This window comes from Trachypithecus francoisi, unplaced genomic scaffold (assembly GCF_009764315.1).
Source record: "Trachypithecus francoisi isolate TF-2019V2 unplaced genomic scaffold, Tfra_2.0 Lachesis_group17, whole genome shotgun sequence".
NCBI lineage: Eukaryota > Metazoa > Chordata > Mammalia > Primates > Cercopithecidae > Trachypithecus > Trachypithecus francoisi.
Window position 1 is genome coordinate 73,677,890 of NW_022681462.1, and position 21,247 is coordinate 73,699,136.

The window sequence follows — 21,247 nt, forward strand, 5'->3', positions numbered from 1 at the left end:
CTTATTTGTGGGATCTAAAAATCAAAAACATTGAACTCATGGAGACAGAAAGAAGAAAGATGGTTACTAGAGGCTGGGGAAGGTAGCAGGAGTCAGGGGAAGGTTGGAAAGATTGGTAAATTTTTCAAAAAGTAGAGTAAATAAGATCTACTATTTGACAGCACAGCAGAGTGGCTGTAGCCATTAATAATTTAATTGCACATTTTTAAATAACTCTAAGAGTATAATTGGATTGTAACACAAAGGATAAATGCTTGACAGGATGGATACCCCATTTTCCATGATGGAATTATTATACATTGCATACCTGTATCAAAATGTCTCATACACCCCATAAATATATACACCTACTATATACTCACAAAAAATAAAAATTAAAAATTTAAAAAAATTTGATGGCGAGGAATCATTGTATGTTGCTCATTTATTCATTCACATGAACACTCAATGCCTTCCATAAGCCAGACACCGTGTTAGTCATTGGGAACAATTATCGAATTTTGTCCATTTATTCATTCGTTCATATGGACATGGAGTGCCTTCCATGGACCAGGCACCATGCTAGTCATTGGGAACAGTTATTGCATTTTGTCCATTTATGTATTCATTCACATAAACACTGGGTGCTTTCCATAGGCCAGGCATTATGCTAGTCACTGGGAACAATTACTGCATTTTGTCCATTTATTCATTCACATGAACACTGAGTGTCTTCCATAGGCCAGGTACCATGCTAGTCACTGGGAACAATTATTGCATTTAATCCATTTATTCATTCATCCTCATGAACACTGACTGCCTTCCATAGATCAGACACCATGCTAGCTATTGAGAACATGATGCAGAGCAAAAACTGGGCTCTTGCCTCCTGGGGTACACAATAAAATAAGAGGAACAGGCATTAATCACATAATTGCACTTTTTTCTTTTATTTATTCAAAAGCCATTTACTTAGTAGCTTTGAGCATTTTCTTCATACTAAATTCCATGGCCTACTATTGCAGTTTTGGGGCTATGCTGATGAAAAATTGAAAGACGCTCTCAGTTACAGGTGAGTAGAATGGTTTCCTCTCACTTATTTAATGTTCATTTGCCTAATGTTCAATTAAATTTATTGTTCAAAATGCATGTTTTGGCATTACTCAGACCTGGGTTTTAATTCAGATTCTGCTGCTTACACTCGCCCAGCCTTCTTCCTTACCCAACTTCTCTACTTAATGTGTTTCGTTTCATGCCACCCTCCTCATCTTTCACTACATTTTAGTCATGCCGACACTAACCATTTTCAGTTCCTGATGAAGCCCTTGTAATACTCAGGAGCCTCAAGATTATGTCCCTGTGTAAGTGTGTCTTTCAAATAAGCATCATCCAACAAACAATAATAATTGAAAAATAACTTCATTAAATTTACAAAAACTATGAAAAGATCAATTCCGTTGATAATTATCGGCAAAACTTGAAAAACTGTTTTCGATATGTTCCTACACACAAGCACCCACGAACCCCTAAGGAGATAATTCCTGCAGATTTATCTTTTCTGTTATTCAGAACTCCACCCCAAGTCCCCCTAACCCAGTCTACTCATGTTTTGTGTTACTGCTTCTTTGCCCACACACTGGTGATGAATTATTTTCCTCTTTGCTAATAACATCACTTTTTGAGTGAAAAACCAACCAGGGACTCTCTGGGCTTCTTCCCTCATCCACTCACTGTTACTGCCTCACAGTAGTCAAGAAGTTCAGCTTGCAGAGACTACTTCCCTTTGATTCTTTTCTCTTTTGTAAGGGGGAAGTGTCCAATTGTTCACCTTTTATTCTTTTACTTCTGTCACACTCATGTGGTCACAGCTCTTTGATGGTTGCACTTTGTTCTTTCCACCTAGAAGTCACACCCATTGTCTTCACCTTCACAGTTCTCATTATGCTGCAAGACAGATCCCCAATGGAAATGAGATGTGATCTTTTATTTTTTAAAAAGTATTCCTAGAAGCTTCGGCTGGAATTAACTTTTAAAAACTCGTATAGTACTTTGTACTTTTCTTACATAGCACTTAAAACAGTCACATCTTAATTCACCCAAACCCCCTTTTTGGAAAACAGCCTGACCAGGGTCACACATTGACACATTGTACCACTCTAGAGGGCTACAAGTCATTCATAATGTATTCCATGTGAATGGATCTATAGAAAAAAACATGCCGAACCAGTTAAACAGGCAAGGAAGCCTATTCAAGATGATGGTAATAAGGGAAAGAGATTAAACTCAACTCCAATTGAAACAAAAGGCTGGAGAGCTTCTAAGCACTAGGGTGAGCTAGTGGGAAAGTACTGGAGGGTATTAGGGGAAATGGAGATTGGTTAATGTGACTAGGCCATCTGTGTTCGTTAACTGGCACTTATAAAGGCTCCTACCCTCCCACAGAGATAGAGAAATAGGGGCTTCATCTTTCTTGATGATGACCTTTGGAAGAGATAGCTCTCAGGGCTTTGAATAAGACTTTCCTGGGTTGTAGAAGATTTACTTCTGAAAGGAACAGAGAAAGAATTTAAAGGAATTCCAAGTTTTCTAATGCAAATGCTCTGAGAAAGGGAGATGAGACCTATAGTCATGAAGTAACCTAACTAAAGTTGAGCCAAGCTGAAGGGAATGTGAAGACATCTATCTGGGCCACCTGTGACAGGGAGAAATGTCACAGTGTAACACAATGTCTGACATATAATAGACGCTCAATAAATGTTGAATTTATGTGTGGGTCTATTTACATTAGGGATGGTAATAATACTGCCACCTAATATTTTCAGGAGGTCCATTTGGGTATTCTGTGTAAAGAACTCAGCACAGGGCTTAAATGTTGTTTAAAAACCCTCATAAAATTCACACATATATATAGAAAACATCAAAACAATCTTTAAACAATTAGGTTGAAAGACCTTTTGCAATCTCCTATTCTAAACCCCACTCACTTTCCTTTCCCTACCCTTTCAAAGAGAGATTTACAGATTTACTTTCAGTATGGAGCACATTTTAAATTATCCTGAGAAGAATATTCAGTATATTTCATTCACTAACTGAACAAAGTCATGAAACAAGTCAAAATGCATTATTATCCCAAGTGGGTATTAAGTGGGTAGTGTGTGATGGAAATCTAGATCGTTTTAGAGGAAAAGCAAAAAGTTGTTATTTAATCAAGAAAAGACTGAAGAGCTTTTTTTAAAAAATTGAATTACAGGATTTGTAGTCGAGATTGAAGGCTGAATTGCAGACACGATTTTTTTCATTTAGCAAAATGTTTGATTCATTAGCTCATGAAAGGTTAATTACTCATTTATTTTAAATTAGTTTAAATATGAGCTCCCACATGGGCTGACAGTTGTCTAAATTCTACGGCAAGTATTAATATATGCCATGTGTACCCTAGAACATTCCCACCACACTGCTTAGTGAAGGAATCTAAAGATTCCTTTCATTAATTGCCACTAGTCCTACAGGAATTTTTCTGATGCAGTAGGAAGTTGGTTTGTATGACTAGAATCTCACTTTTATAAATATCATTAAAAGTGTACTCTCATATAATGAAGCTGTTCCCACATCCTGTCTAACAGCCACTCTGACACTGCCTTGTAATATGGTCACCACTGAAAGTGACAGTCAGCAGAGTGATTATGAGCCCAGGCTCCAATCTCACTAACAATGTGACTCTGAGCAAGGATTAGCCTTCCCATGACTCAGTCTCCTTACCTCTAAATAAAGATAATAACAGTAGCAATCTCACAAAAGTACTGGAGAGAGAAAAAGGATACTTACAGCAGTGCCTGGAACATCGTGACAATCCAGAAAATATTACCTATTATTCTGCTCAAGGAAATCTCATATTGAGTAGACCTGTTCTCAGGCCTCGGTGCAGTGAGCAGTAGGACATAGGTTTATTTAGCAAAACGTTATCCTTTTGAGGACAGACACTCTCATTAAAACTGAATGCTGGCTGGGCGCGGTGGCTCAAGCCTGTAATCCCAGCACTTTGGGAGGCCGAGACGGGCAGATCACGAGGTCAGAAGATCGAGACCATCCTGGCTAACGTGGTGAAACCCCGCCTCTACTAAAAAATACAAAAAACTAGCCGGGGGAGGTGGCAGGTGCCTGTAGTCCCAGCTATTCGGGAGACTGAGGCAGGAGAACGGCGTAAACCCGGGAGGCGGAGCTTGCAGTGAGCTGAGATCCGGCCACTGCACTCCAGCCTGGGCGACAGAGCGAGACTCCGTCTCAAAAAAAAAAAAAAAAAGGCCGGGCGCGGTGGCTCAAGCCTGTAATCCCAGCACTTTGGGAGGCCGAGACGGGCGGATCACGAGGTCAGGAGATCAAGACCATCCTGGCTAACATGGTGAAACCCCGTCTCTACTAAAAAATACAAAAAAACTAGCCGGGCGAGGTGGCGGGCGCCTGTAGTCCAGCTACTCGGGAGGCTGAGGCAGGAGAATGGCGTAAAACCCGGGAGGCGGAGCTTGCAGTGAGCTGAGATCGGCCACTGCACTCCAGCCCGCGAGACAGAGCAAGACTCCGTCTCAAAAAAAAAAAAAAAAAAAAAACTGAATGCTGACACTTTTACCAAATAACAGGATGCTAATGTTTCTTCACGGTGTTTCTTCATTGGTTTCTAGGGAGTGTTCGGTTTCTTTTTCAGAAGACATGCTTACATGGAATACTTCTACACTCCTTACTCTCATCCACACACTGCAGAAATCTAGTTCTTGTCCTAATAGCCTCAATGAATTCTCTTTTGATTACTCCAGCACATGGGAAATTCCCCCTCCTATGAATTGTATTATTTGGCTTATTATTTAGGTGGTATGTATGTTGCTTAATTATGTCCTAGCTCATGTGGGCATTTGCTTTGGTTTATCTTAAAGTTGCAGTATTTTAGGATGTACATGTCTTGTGTCTCTGACTGTACTGTGGGCTCCTTGAAAAGTGAGATCAAGTGATCGAGTTTTCTGAGCTACCATACCTGACACAGAGCTGTGCAGGAAATGCTTGGGAAGGAGGGAAAGGAAAAGAGAGAAACAAACTTGAAAACAATCATGTGTGGACTCCTGGCTGGCAAGCAGATGCCTACTTCTGCCCCGGAATTTTTGAGGGTGGCAACTTTCATCAACGTCACAGATAAATAGGAATCACGAAGGAGAGGGAGAAGAAAGATAACTTCTGAGATCAAAAACTATAACAAAGATTTTCCTGTCATGGCATATATTGGGCAAGAATCCAGAGAGTTTTTTAATTAGCCAATTAATTGATTTACACAAAGGAAATATATATATTCACATAAGTTCATATATGTGATCATGTTATGTTTTCATTGTGGGGTAGGATTCATCATTTTTTCATCTTCTGTTTGGCTTTCCTCTCTGATTTTTTTCTCTCTCCTTCCACCTGCAATATAGTCCCTCATACCCACCAACGTAAAGCAAATTCATGGTTATTCACTCAGCCCTATGCACATTTATATAGTGAGTGATATATAAAATAAATAAAATTACATCATATTACATATATATTTTTTCTACATTTTCATTTTCTCTTTCAGCTAATAACTCCTGCAATTTCCTTCTTTTCAACTAATATATATTCTTTAGTAAGGGTAAAATTTTATTTTTATATTGGGTTATTCATTTAATTTCCATCTTTTGTCATTGCAAACAGTACCAGAGTAAACATTCCTATCTATCTGACTTCATATATTACTGCTTTCCTTTCTATGGAAAAGATTTCAACTAATGAGGTTGCTGGGTCAAAAGATTTTTGAAAGTTCAATTTTGATAGCTGCTACCCAATTACTTTTCCAAACTCTTGTGATGCTTTATATTTCCACCAGTAGTCTAAGAAAGCACTCCTTATTTTACAACTCCTTCAGGAAAAATGCTACAACTCTTCATCTTAAAAAAATAATTCCCTTTTTAAAGTATCCACTTTATTTTGCTATTCTTTTGGTCGCTAAACTTGTCCCTCTGTACATAGGGCAGCTCTCCATTATACATGTATTTCTAGTCATATATTCTAGTCATATATTTCTCACATTTATTGTCTTTGTGATTTTTAGCTATTATGTTTATAATATGCAAATTTATGGCTAATATAGTTTCTCAAAAAATTGTGCTCTTATTATATTATAATAAATTTTGCACTTCTTTATCCTTTATGATGACATTAGACTCAAATTGCTAATAACCTAATACTGATTTTCCACTCTTACCTTTTTCTTTTTAAAAATATTTTATTTCTCTTTGTTTGGTATCCTTTTATTTTAATTATTTTCTTTATCCACTTTAAATATGTTTCTTTTTTAAATAGTGTACTGCTAGATTTTGCTTTGTGACCTAACACAATAAAAATAAAATCATTGATGTAGAAAAGAAACGAAAATATTTAAAATATTTTTATTCACAGACACATGATTCTAATGGGAACATTTTTATTATAGTCGTTTTTACTTTCTGAGTCACCTCATAAAATCTTGTTTATTCTACAGAATATACATAATAGTCAACGTGGAAAGGAAAGTAGGAGATTGCAGAAAAAGAGATTTGGGAAAATGGCGATAACAATTGCACCTTTTCCCCCTCCTCTCTCAAGATCAACCTAGCTTCCCCTCCTGCATCAGCCCTCTGCCTGACCCCACAGGCAGCTGTGTGCAAGATGGCCTTGAGTTCTGTGACAAAGTGGTCAGATTTAGGGAATACAAATACAGGATATTTAGTCAGGTAAGTTTAAATTTCAGATAATCAACAAATGCTGTTTTTTTTTTTTGGTTTTTTTTTTTCACTGTAAGTATGTCCCATACAATATTTGGGACAGACTTACACTAGGTTGGTGCAAAAGTAATTGTGCTTTTCTTTTTTTTTTTTTTTTTTTTGAGATGGAGTCTCACTCTGTCACCAGGCTGGACTGCAGTGGCGCTATCTCGGCTCACTGAAACCTCTGCCTCCCAATGGAGGTTGATTATCCTGCCTCAGCCTCTCGAATAGCTGGGATTACAGGTATGCACCACCATGCCCGGCTAATTTTTATATTTTTAGTAGAAACAGGGTTTCACCACGTTGGCCAGAATGGTCTCAATCTTCTGATGTCGTGATCCACCCGCCTCGGCCTCCCAAAGTGCTGCCATTCTTTTAATCGCAAAAATTGCAATTACTTTTGCACCAACCTAATAAAAAATTATCTGAAACTCAAATTTAACTGGGTGTCCTGTATTTCATCAGTACCCTTACTCTAGAATCTCATTACAGATAACTGGAGCAGGCCTTTCTTCATGGTGGGCCGGGCAAGGAGCTGGAGACATTATTTGGGAGACTTAACCTAGAAGCCAGAAGTAGCATAGCCTGGGAAGACCCTGACACTCTGAGGTATACAGACAGCACCTCTTCAGGAAGGAGGGAAAGAATACCATTTGACAATAACCCTATGTATAACAAGTGTAACGAATTCCCTGGACCCCAAAATGCCTACAGGAACCAAACGATTTGATCAAGATTTCCATGACACTGACACTGTGAAAACTTAAGGAAACCAGGGAGCAGACAGATTCCCATTAGGGACACCTTCCAGGTACTTCAGGTGCATATGGTCAACAGGCCTGCTTCTGTATCTGAGATCAGGTTACAGGGGAGAAAAAGCTGGTTGGAAATCTACCAATTGTGAATTGCAACCACACACTCCATCTATTATGCTTCATCTATTACTATACTTGAGTTAAAGACAGAGGGACTAACCATCTATCTCACCATCTAAAAATGTCAGTCAGAATGGATAGAACACATGTAAATGACAACTGAGAGCCCAAATTTAAAACACTAATAACAGAACTTACAAAATTAAAATGTAGCACACTCACATGGTGAACACAATTGTTCACAGTTGAACAATTCAGTGGATGAACTGAAGTTGAAGATGACCCTAGTGAAACCTGCCTCCCATCCAAGCGAGCCTCAGTATTCTAGAAGGTAGAATAGAAAAAAAAAACATTTCAAAGTAGAGGCAAAACGTAGAAAAAAAATGATGAAAAACTTAATTAATTAATTTATTGTTATTATTATTATTGAAACTGAGTATTGCTCTATTGCCCAGGCTGAAGTGCAGTGATGCGACCTCAGCTCACTGCAACCTCCGCCTCCTGGGTTCAAGCGATTCTCATGCCTCAGACTCCCCAGCAGTTGGGATTACAGGAGTCTACCACCGTGCCTGGCTAATTTTTGTATTTTTAGTAGAGTTGGGGTTTCACCATGTTTGCCAGGCTGGTCTGAAACTCCTGACCTCTAGTGATCCACCTGCCTTGACCTCCCAAAGTGCTGGGATTACAAGCATAAGCCACCACACCCGACTTGGAAAAAGTGAATTTAATATTGAATAATGAGAGTTCTAGAAGATAAAAAGGATGGCGGGGGTGCATTAATTATGTCACAGTAGAGGACATTATCTCTGAACTAAAGAAAACCCTAAGTCTACAGATTGAAAGATTGCACTGAAATTCACACTGAATTGCTAACAAAGAACATTTATCTAAGTATATCATACTATAATTTAAGTAATGGAAAAAATAAGGACATTGTCATTGAATATCTAATTTGCATTTCTGGAGGCTAGAAGACAGTGGATTGGCATTTAGCATCTAGACACTGCTGAAAGAAAAGAACTAAAGCTCACAGTAGGTTCGATGTGGACCTCCTGCTTCATCTGGGTCTTTACCTGCATAGGTTTGTTTGCAAGCCCACATGCTGGGCCATTTACTCAACCAGAGACTTCTGCCTGTGTCTGCCTCAGTGCCCTCTGATAAGATATCTGTTTCTTCTACAGCCCCTCGCCTGGGCCATTCTCTAAACTTCAGACTCAAATGGAAGACTTACCTGTGCCTGCATCAAAGCTACTTTGCATGTGATTTCTGTTTGAAATGTGAGAAAAGGTCATCCATGATTCCTCCCATCCCAGCCATCCTTAGTTTTCTTCCATATTGTGCTTCAAGCCTCTCTGACCTCAATGTGCCAACACTCACCTATCTTGTACTTCCTAGAAAATAGCCAAATTACTACAGATTAGAGAATATTCCCTCCACCTGGCTCTTGTTTAAGGGACCATTTCTCTGGAAACTCTATTATGTTAAATGCTGCTGATTTGCCAAAATCTTTGGTTTGGGAGATGATCAAAAACAACCTTACTCCCCAGTGCTTTTCCAGTCTATTACTCCTCTGCTCTCCTGTATCATCCCCACTCCTCTGACCCTCAGCCATATGGCTGCACTACCCATATCTCCCACCTGGTCCCTTTCAATTTCTGACCTCCTGATCACTCCCCTCAGATTAGTTGAATATCTTAGCATCTGGCTCACAGTTCTAACTCCAAAAATATTTAAACCTAAAGAGTCATTTCTATAAAAGTATTTTATTCTATTCTGGTAATATTTTCATAGTTTTGCAAAAGACATGAAACTACTTTCAATTATAGCTTCTATGAAAGTAAAAAATTTATTCATCTTCGTTTGACTTTAAATATTGCATTAAAAGCTTAAATAGAAGTACACCTGATGTTCACCTCTCCTTAATGACTCTAAAGGTAAGAATTTACTGACAGATAAGCATTTATTAATACAAGATAAGTGATAAAAACACAACTTTCTGATGAATACCAGAAGAGACAAAAAGCCTAAGTTCTGGAAGTAAGAGTGCAAACGTTGAGACAATGATGAGTTTGTCATTGAAAGCGTGTAAATGTGAAACTTTCCCTACTGCCAAGCTATTCTGATGGTTTTCTCAGAAGCAGATCTATCTGATGCATTGACTAGTAAAAGGAACCAATGAATTTATGCAGCTTCATCTACTTTATCACTGAATTTTTTGTGTGTGCTTTATCTATTTTTGTTCTTAAACCTGGCTTTGTATCTCTAAGCAGGAATCTAAAACCCTAAAGAATAGCAATATGATTCTCATTTCACTTTTTCATTTCCCTATTTCTATCCACTACCTTCAAATCTGACCAATAGGATTTCATAATTTTTGAGATTACAGTTCTACCCACTTCAAGTCCATACTGATTCATTCTCAAGGCTGAAAATAATGGCCAAGCGAGGCGGCTTATGTCTGTAATCCCAGAACTTTGGGAGGCCCAGCCAGGTGGATCACCTGAGGTCAGGACTTCGAGACTAACCCAGTCAACATGGTGAATCCCCATCTCTACTAAAAATACAAAAAAATTTAGCCAGGTATGGTGACACATGCCTATATTCCCAGCTACTTGGGAGGCTAAGGCAGAAGAATCACTTGAGGCCAGGAGGCAGAGGTTGCAGTCAGCTGAGATTGAGCCACTGCACTCCAGCCTGGGTGACAGAGTGAGACTCCATCTCAAATAAATGAAACTAAACTAAACTAAAATAATAACTTTTGATGAAGTTCCAGGTTTGGAGAACAATGGCTGTTGCCTAATTTTAAATAGAATCAAACACCTTCTTTCTTCCACCCTAAAAATGACTCTCCATTAAAACAAACATAAAAGCAAATTAACCACACAAAACCAATACTTTTAGCATTTTGGGGAGACAGAAAAATGCAACTTTACAATTACCTGAAAATTGGAGGAAAAAAAGCAAAAACAATTTCCAGTGGCTCTCCCACTGCTCACTCTGGGCTACAAATGTGCAGATGTGAGAACAGAGGAGAAAAGACGAACAATTCTCCATGCATAAGAGCAGAGGAGAACAAAGAACTAAGAGGAAGCACAGACAAAATCATACTCAGAAAGAATATGTGCAAAAATAAATGATAATATCCTGAACATGCTTTAGAATGTGGTAGTCCATAGAACTAACCACAGAAAAGGAACCTGAAAGCGTGGAGTACCAGAAGTGGCATCCCTGAAGATGCATCAGTTCTAGAACAGAATCAGATATATAAATAAGGGTGTAGACCTTAAAGACACAGTGAAAGGAAAGTAGGAAATAAGAGGGCAAAATTAAGGATAGTGCGGAAATGAAAAAGTAATAGGATAATCTACTCAAAGATGACAGTCATTCAACAAAAGATGACTGGAAAAATGTTCACAAAGCAGCTCATGGTGAGCATTTCATAAGTATTTCTTATATTTAATCTAAAAGTAATCCAAGGATGGGCTCATTAGTAGAATGTATATACATGTATGTATGTAGGTGTGTGTGTGCATGCATACTAATATATCTATATACACACACATGTGTTTGTGTTTATTTGCAGGTATGCACATGTATTTGTATACATGCTCATATTTCATAGTTCTTTCTCAAACATGAATGAATTGAACTGATAAGAAGCAATGATACTCCAGTAGTAATGAGCACAACTCATGCTCAGACTTTGATCTCTAGTACTATTTTCCACTAAAAAGAAGCAAAATTCCTAAGAGGCTATTTCCAGGGCTAGGGAAGGCTAAGGACAAGATAAGCTAGCAACAACTTGTTATGACAGAAAGTAAAGAAGCAATCAAATATAAATTTATATGTGAATATATATTCATGTAACTATTTTGTATGTTTGAAAGTATTTCCCAAAATAAGTTTTTAAATTTAAAAACAAAAGTCTTTTTAAAGTTTGCCAGGGACCTCAACTTCCTATTGGGAAATGGAGTTATGTTTTGTCAAATGCTTGAATAAATTATTCATGCCCCTGATTAGCCTTCAGTATCTGCATTGTAAATTGTAGATCCCTTCTAGTCAACTGGAAGAAGAGAAAGAATAGTAACATCGGATATCATATGCTATTTGAGGACTTGCATGTATTAGGAATACTAATAATTTTTAAGAAGATACTGTTCTTTATTGATGTCTCCTTTCTTTATTGATGTTCTTTATTGATGTCTCCTTTGCTACCTATTTTGGTCAATGCCACAGCAAGAGCTCTGAGTCTGTGAAAAAGATGACAAAGAGATAGTAAGAAAATATCATTTACTAGGACCCAGACTGAAAAAAAAAATGTTTTCTTCAATATCTTAATCTGAGAGATGTGTATCTAACTGTCTTTTCAGAAATGTCCTTATAGGTCTGAAATCCTTTTTAAAAATCAAGTAGTTTGAATAACTCAGAGCTCAATTGATTCATGTTCTCCTGTTATTTTCATAAACTTTCCTTTAATGAAAAACTTGTTTTGTTTTGTTTTTGTTTTTAGGATTTTTTGGCAAAATAATAAATTCTTTGAAGATTCTTGAAGACATATTTTCAAACCACTCAACACAGCATGCAGCTTTGGTGTGGCTTTCTCGGAGTTTTACACATATAAATGTTATGCATTCTCAGATCTGTATCCCAAAGTGTTTTTATCATCAGAACTGCAAGTATTTTGTGTCATGTTATAATGGCAAGAATCATGTAATAGTAAAATAAGAATTTTCCCTTGATAGCAATTTTACTTTATGACTAATCAACTTTTGTATAACATAGTGATTTTAATTAAAATAGGCAAGCATAGTGTAATGTATATACAAAGATCAAATCTAAGGATGCCTTTTGTAATTCTCCTGAGTTGTTCTTTACAACTGCTCTGATGTTATTTAGTGGTTCCTGTTATCTGATGTGTTTGAACTGCAAGATAACATTGACTTACATGGTTTAGTGCATCTAATAATAAATCACTTTGGAGCCACAATAATTTTAAAGAATCCTGAAGCAATGAAAGATTTCTTCACGGTAAGATGTTTTAGAGTATATTTCCTCTCTATTAAAAAAATTGTCTGCTGTTTATTCCCAACAATTTGAAAACACAAATCATAAAAAGCACAGAAACTGCTTCCCTGTTCAACCTCTTCTTGCAATTCTCTTCTAGTTCCCAGGATTTAAACTTCTCATTGCTGAGGAGTTGGTTACCAGTTCAGATATTTATTAATTAAACTATGACTGGAGTTGGCTAAGTTCTTGGGAGAAAAAGCTTTTCTTGAGACTTGTTGCAAATATTAGGGGCTAGGACAGAGCATGCTCCCGGTGATTTACAAAATCTAAGATTGCTGACCATCTTAGAAGATAAAAAGCAAAAGCAATTAAAGAAGTTGTTATACATCATTTTTAAAAGTGACATTTGACAGAGGTGCACATGTTATGAGACTAAGATGTGTTCATTGACTATCAACAATAATGTTTACCTTCTAGACACATTAAGAAAATGCTTTAAAACCAGCTTATACAAACATAGTTAGAAGCATGATGCTACTAATCTCATACCTTGCCTTTAAATGTATGCACTTCAAAGCCACTCTGGGAGATTATTTTCCATACTAACACTTCTCAAACTAGATTTACTGAAAAGTCTATTTGACAAGGACAAAAAGCTCAATATAACTTTCAGCAATTTATAAATATTACATCACTGAAATTCTGGCCAATATCATATTCTTAATTATCCTATAGTAGTATAATTTGCATAATACCTCTTTGAATACTAAAGACTCAGAGAATCACTGCAGTTAAAGAGAGACCTGTTTAACTTTCTCTAAATATGGCCAAATGTTATGGGTTTATGTGAAGACATCTTTGGGACAAGATCTATACCATATGACCCTCTACCCCATATTAGCTCAATATTCGGTTAAATTAACATTCTATAGAGAGGTTCAAGCTTAACAATGCCAAAATCTTCAATGAAGGCCTGTTCCAGTATTAAATCATCACGAAACAAATTATTCTTTTTTTTTTTTTTTTTTTTTTTGAGATGGAGTCTCGCTCTGTCGCCCAGGCTGGAGTGTAGTGGCCGGATCTCAGCTCACTGCAAGCTCCGCCTCCTGGGTTCCCGCCATTCTCCTGCCTCAGCCTCCCGAGTAGCTGGGACTACAGGCGCCCGCCACCTCGCCCGGCTAGTTTTTTGTATTTTTTAGTAGAGACGGGGTTTCACCATGTTAGCCAGGATGGTCTCGACCTCCTGACCTCATGATCTGCCCGTCTCCACCTCCCAAAGTGCTGGGATTACAGGCTTGAGCCACCGCGCCCAGCCAACAAATTATTTCTTATAGTGGATTCCCTCACAACAAAAAAGCACCTTCTCCACCTTCTCCTCCTGCTTTTTTTGTTTGTTTTTGTTTTTGTTTTGTTTTGTTTGAAATGGAGTCTTGCTCTGTCACCCAGGCTGGGGTGCAGTGGCGTGATCTCGGCTCACTGCAAGCTCTGCCTCCCGGGTTCACCCCATTCTCCCGCCTCACCCTCCCGAGTAGCTGGGACTACAGGCGCCTGCCACCACGCCCGGCTAATTTTTTGTATTTTTTAGTAGAGACGGGGTTTCACTGTGTTAACCAGGATGGTCTCGATCTCCTGACCTCATGATCTGCCTGCCTCGGTCTCCCAAAGTGCTGGTATCACAGGTGTGAGCCACTGTGCCCTAAATTTCCTAAGTGTGAACACTGGAGCAGGGCCTCATCTTATAAATATCTTACATTTTCCTTTGTCAGTTGGAGTAGACATGAGAACGTAAGTCACAGACCTCCAACAACAGGAATCAAGATTGACCAAGAAGGAGCTCCAGCTGCTATTTTTGGAAATCCACCACCACATTTGGGCTTAGGACATGCTGTGTCCAGGAGCTTCTCCCAGCCAATCAATGACTGATTGCTGCAGAGATTCTAAGGCAGGTCAGATGCTGGGAGACATAGGTCTTTGCCTGAGGACTCTCTGATGGCCTTGAGGAACCTCAGTAGATAACACAGCTGACCAGGACACCTCTGCCTACCCTTCTCACCTACACTTGGTCAGATTTTTCGTTGAAGTCTCAAGGTTCTCCCAGCCTTTCCTGGCTTTCTCCATATTTTCGCACACAGGTTTTCTCCCTAAAAAAATTCTTGCACATGTCATCACAATGTGGCATCTACTTCTCAGAGGACCTAGACTAACAAATGATACCAGGAGTGGCCAAAGAATACCAGCAGTGACATGAAGATTTAGGACTGTTTCATCCCCCACCTGGCAGATGAAGAAGACCCTATCCTGGTTGGCAAGTGGGGTGCAGGCAGCCACTGACACACCATGGCAGGATATTTGCTAAAGATGTCACTACTGGTGTTCTAAGCAAAAGTACCTGTGGAGGAGATTTCTGTGCCAGATGCAAAAATGCAGACATTTGAAAGTTATAGAAACAATATCTACGAAGACAGCCAAGTTGGCTGATTACTGTAAAGTTGAATTGATGCCATGCAGAAAGATAAGGAGAGGTAGAGGGCTAATAACAAACACATAATGTCTAAGTGTGGGAGCCCAAGAGATGTCATGGTAGCTTACAAAGATGCTTCTCTCTCCTGCAGTGAAAGGGCAGACACAGTTGAGTGGCAAACTGAAGACCTAATTGTTAGTACTGCAGAGCTCCAGAGACATTTGAATGCTCAGTTGAGACACGTTTGTTATGTAAAGAGAAAAGACCCAGTGGGAGAAATCTGGGTTCCCAAAACATGGGACAAGGACATCTAGATGGAAGGCCTTTGTAAATGTTTATTCAGCAATCAAAGTTGACCTGTATAGGATTGCAGAGATGGCCCACACATTCTCAGACAAAGCTAGCATTTCCACTGTGCTAGCAAATGCTGAAGAAATTGCTCCTCAACAAGGCAACAGGTGGCTCAAGAGCTGCCCCCCACCTCCAACCTCCATTCCAGCTTGCCAGGCAAACAATTAGGATTAAATTCCATGAAAAGTCCTGCTAGGGACTTCCTGGGTCTGATTGGGATGAGGGGGAACATAAAGGAGAAACTATACACTTCAAAAGTTGCAAAAAAAAATTATTTATATAGCCACATGCACTGGTAGGCACCAGAAGAGTACTCCTGGGATTGGATTGTAGATGTACTTGATTAAGAGGCCAGAATATAAAACTGGATAAACAGGAATGACTTGAGGACATTTTCTTAAGACATATGACTCAAAAGGACATGAAGATCTTGGTCCTGAAATGGCTTTTAGAAGCTTGGGAAAAAAATGATGGCTAACTCACAGTGTAGCAAAAATGCCTTTCTTGCCTTGGCAGAAGGTAGAGGAAGGAATAAAAAGGCATAGGGAAGTGGGCATGCTGGAATGGAAGTACTAAATAAGGCAAGATTCACCAAAGGATGATGTTCCATAGGAGGACCCAAAGGACAATGCATTCACCAAAACCATCAAAATACACAGGCGAGATGGCACCAGCAACACTAAGAAGTTTTGTGGTAGTTATCCTCTGCAGGATACAGTAGGTTTCAAGATCTACAATGTTAGGTCACAAAGCTGGGTTCATTTGTATGTACAATGGGCCCTCTGATATAATCAAGGCCAGATGATAGGGCTTGACTTCTGTGATGGCTAATACTAAGTGTCAACTTGATTGAATTGAAGGAGGCAAAGTATTGATCCAGGGTGTGTCTGTGAGGGTGTTGCCAAAGGAGATTAACATTTGAGTCAGTGGGCTGGGAAAGGCAGACTCACCCCTAATCTGTGTGGGCACCATCGAATCAGCTGCCAGAATGGCCAGGATATAAAGCAGGCAGAAAAATGTGAAAAGGCTAGACTGGCTTAGCCTCCCAGCCTACATTTTTCTACCATGCTGGATACTTCCTGCCCCTGAACATTGGACTCCAAGTTCTTCAGTTTTGGGACTTGAACTGGCTCTCCTTGCTCCTCAGCTTGCAGACGGCCTATTGTGGGACCTTGTGATCATGTGAGTTAATACTTAGTAAACTCCCCTTGTGTGTGTGTGTGTGTGTGTGTATCTCCTATTAGTTCTGTCCCTCTAGAGAACCTTGAGTAATACAACTTCCAAAAGCCAGGAGGTCATAATTACCAGGAAGATGTGCAAGGTCAGAGGTATAGTCAAAAAAGTTAACCTGCAAGATATTGTGGGAGTAAGAGCAAAATAGGCAGGCACTAATAAGACAGTTGACACATATAACAAAAAGGAAAGAGAAGGAACAGAAGGAGGAGGAGGAAGAGAGGAGGAGGACGAGAAGGAGGAATGGAGAACCAGAGGGAGTGAAGGTGATCATGCAAATACAAAATTATAATCCTTCACTTAGTTTCCAGATATGAACCAAGACTAAAGAGGTACCTGGATCCCTAGGAGAAAGGACCCTGTAAGACCATAACAAGCTTACATCATGACAATTCCCCAACCTTTCCACAAAGGAACCTCCTTATTGAGTGAGTGTCCACTGGGGAAAAGGAGAAATAACAAAAAATTTTCAGGATTATTGGACACAGTGTCTGAGTTTACTTTGACCTGGGGGATCCAAAGCGCCACTGTGGCTCACAATTAGAATGGGGACTGCTAGGGGACAAGTAGGGTGATGGCTAAAGTCCAGTCCTATTCTATGTATGTGTTTGGGAACTGGAGGAATGACTAATGAGTGGATCTGTAGAAGGGAAAGTGACCCCAAGTGGGAATATAGATAGAGATTCCTAGGCAGTGGTCAATGGCCTGGCTATCTACTCCGGTAAGGATCATAAAAGGAAAAGGACCAAACGATCAAAGACAAAAAATTCTGGGCTAGAGACATGTGAATTGACAAATGTGAGTGGGCACCAAGAGGATGACTTTTATATCACACATGAATGTCCATCAAAAAGCACCCACTCTGTGGCTAATGTGGTGGCTCCCACCTGTAATCCCAGCAGTTTGGGAGACTGAGGTGGATGGATCACTTGAGGCCAAGAGTTCAAGACCAGCCTCGTCAACATGGTGAAACCCCATCTCTACTAAAAATACAAAAATTAGTCACATGTGATGGTATGTCCGGAATTGGTTCCTTCCAGTGGATTCTTGGTCTCACTGACTTCAAGAATGAAGCTGCAGACTCTTGCAGTGAGTATTACAGTTCTTAAAGATGGTGTGTCTGGAGTTTGTTCCTAGATGTTCAGATGTGTTCAAAGTTTCTTCCTTCCAGTGGGTTTGTGGTCTCACCTGACTTCAGGAGTGAAGCCGCAGACCTTCGCAGTGAGTGTTACAGCTCTTAAAGGCGGCACGTTCAGAGTTGTTCCTCCCAGTGGGTGCGTGGTCTTGCTGACTTCAGGAGTGAAGCCGCAGACCGTCCCAGTGAGTGTTACAGCTCATAAAAGTAGTGCGGACCCAAACAGTGAGCAGCAGTAAGATTTATTGTGAAGAGCGAAAGAACAAAGCTTCCACAGCATGGAAGGGGACCAGAGTGGGTTGCCGCTGCTGGCTCAGGTGGCCAGCTTTTATTCCCCTGTTTGGCCCCACTCATGTCCTGCTGATCGGTCCATTTTACAGAGCGCTGATTGGTGTGTTTACAATCCCTTTAGCTAGATAGAAAAGTTCTCCAAGTCCCCACCTGACCCAGAAGCCCAGATGGCTTCACCTGTCAGTGGTGGGTGCCTATAAACCCAGCTACTCTGGAGCCTGAGGCAGGAGAATTGCTTGAACCCAGGAGACAGAGGTAGCAGTGAGCCTAGATCATGCTACTGCACTTAAAAAAACAAAAAACAAATGAAAACAAAGCAAAACAAAAAGCATCCACTGTCCACTCTGGAAGAGGCACCTAATAACTGGCTAACAGCAGTAGGACTCCTCTGACATTTAACTGACTTGAGGACAACTCGACTACCTTGCCAAACATTCCTAAACTGCAGTCAAAGATGTTTCCACCCAACCTTCCTTCTGTCTTCTCCACACAGATTTGCATTGTGGTCTAAAAACTCATCCAGCCTTCTCAGGCTTCCTTCATGTTAGCATAACCACCTAGCAGTTGTTTCCTCTAATAAAATGTTGGCATGGTTAATCCTACCTTGGTGTCCGCTCTTAGAAGATCCAGTCTAACACAATTACATTTTTCTTTTGTGATTCTAGCCTCGATAATTAAATCTCTTTCACTTCTCCTCCTACTAAACTCCTTTCTTTTACTAGGCGTCTTGCTTTTCTTTGGTCTTCTACAATTCTAACTAACTCAGTTTTACCAGGTTTGGTTAATCTTGCCCCCAGCTTCTTTGGGGGGAAAAAAGACTTTCTGTAAGATGCCCACACCACAGCTGAATATTATTGTTTAAATAAAATCTCCTAAAAAGAAATACTATGAAATTTTAACAAGTTTTATGCTAATTTGCAAAAGCTTCAAGTATTATTGTGCTATTCTTTTTCTTCACTTTTTTTAACTTGGGAGTTCCTGCTGGCATCTTTGAGCTATGTCTTCCCAGTGAAAACAATTGTAAAATACACATTAAATCAGAATTTTTGAGCAGCACAACCAGTCTTGCTAACTAAAAGTAATTTGGCAAGACAGTCAAAAGCAAAATAGTAGGAAAAAAATTTCTTCACAGCCCTCATTTCTCCCTACTTTTCCTTTTACTATCAATCCTTCTCATTTTTTAAAACAAAAACTATGTAATTTTTTTGATGTTAAAAATAAGGTACAGATCAAGGTAGGAGGAGAAAATACCATTTGACCCAGAATCCCATTAATAGTTCTATTATGTCTAAATTTTCAAGTGATCCGGAGTGAAAACGATAAACCATAAGTGAATGTACTTAGTGCAAAGGAAGAAAGTTCCATTGAAGCTGCTGAAACCATATATAGTTCTCTTCAAAGTTAGCTACTATAAGAGAGTGAGAGATCTGTGATCATCAGGTAAAGCAGACACATTGCTGAGGAGGAACTCTTTCAAGAGTCAGAGGACTCTGAATTATTTTATCCTGAGAAAGATAACAAAATGAAAAATCTTCTGTTCACCCACCTTCTCTGTAAAATGTACCAGACTGGCTCACTTTTTGCTGATAGAGTGCTTGTTTTATTCATGATGAAAATTAATTATGGGTAACAGATGTTAACTATGAATCAGAAAGGGCATTCACCATTTAATTTATTAAGAGGAAGCTGTTTTCCTAGAAGCTAAATTCTCTACAGTATTCTCACTATCAAAGAAAAAAGTTCAGGGTAACAGAAATGTATTATGACACCAATAGAGAGGGTCGAGCCTAATATCTTGGAGGTTTAATTCTTTTCTAATGTTCTTATATTATTTTGAAATTACATTTTAGAGGCACATTTCATCTATGATCCTGCCAACTTTACCTATAATAACTTTTATAGTAGACTCTTACCATATTTTTAAAGAAGCAAATGATTTGGTATTTGCTATTTTCTTAGGATGCTAAAATAATGTATCTTTGATATTTGGTAGAATTCTTTCTTTTTCTAAACCCATTTATATGGGATCAAGGTGGTTTTGATAGAGAAGATAGATATGAAGATCCCCACTTCTCAAGATTATATGAGGTATGTGTGTTCAACTAATTTAAATAAGGGATTTAACAGCTCTGTCTCATCATGCAAGACCCACACAGATTATACCTGTTCCAGGAAGCCTCGTCTAACTCAAAAAACCCATTAGCCAGTCTCTTTTCTTTGCTTGCTCAATGCCTTTTTCTACAATCAGCCAGAATAATGATTATTTATATCATTCTTCTCCACGGAAAGACAAAGCTCAGGGCATATCTTTAAATTTCTAGCACTTAATCAAAAGTCTGCTCACAGTAGATAAATTTTAAAAAATTAGTAAGTAAAGAAACATTTTTGTGCTAATTCTAAGCCCTTTTAGAAAACTAACTGGCTTATGTGTATTTTGTATTTGTTTACAAAAACTCAAAGTAAGAAAAACAAACTATACCATTCACTTTCTTAGGAAGTTTTACATTGGGTTGGAAGAGAAAACAAAAATGAGAAAGGCTTTTGTATTTATTTAGATTTTAAACATATACATAATGAGCACTTACTAAAACTCAGGCACTATTCTAGGGACTGGAAATGCAGGAATTATTATACAAGCAGACAAAGTCTCTGACCTCAGGAAACGTTCAGTTGAATGGAAACTGGATTGTTATCTCAGGTCATAATAGGCCAGTACAGTGGGTCAACTACTACTTCAGCTAGGAGAGGAAGAGAAATCAACCTGTTTTGCTTAATCACAGCTGACTTTTACTACATGGGTTTACTGAATTTCAGAATTAGCTGCCATTTTGCTGATGCCAAGAGCAAATGAATTTCATATTTATGTGTATTTAACATGAAACAATTATTACCTACTATATCTAGAAAGATTTTAGATATCCCTTGATGAATTACTACTATAGCACTTTCCTTTTTATGTCAGACACTTTGGACTTCTCTAAAAACCTTGCTAATTAAAACTAAATCCAAAAAGGATTTTAAAAAAGAGAAAATTTTCTTGTTTTTATTTTTGTAGATGCAGGGTCTTGCTATGTTGCCCAGGCTGGCCTCGACCTCCTAAGCTCAAACA

General features: G+C 38.9%; 1 long non-coding RNA gene across 1 annotated transcript in view; it reads right to left on the reverse strand.

Moving 5' to 3' along the window:
* Positions 1-972: 972 nt before the first annotated feature.
* LOC117063008 overlaps positions 973-21,247 on the reverse strand; it is a 79,080-nt gene continuing 58,805 nt past the window's right edge. Inside the window, exons 3-4 of the long non-coding RNA XR_004428665.1 lie at positions 2,461-2,523; positions 973-1,923 (exon numbers count right to left, since the gene is read on the reverse strand). This is a non-coding gene — a long non-coding RNA (uncharacterized LOC117063008). The remainder of the gene's footprint in view (positions 1,924-2,460; positions 2,524-21,247) is intronic.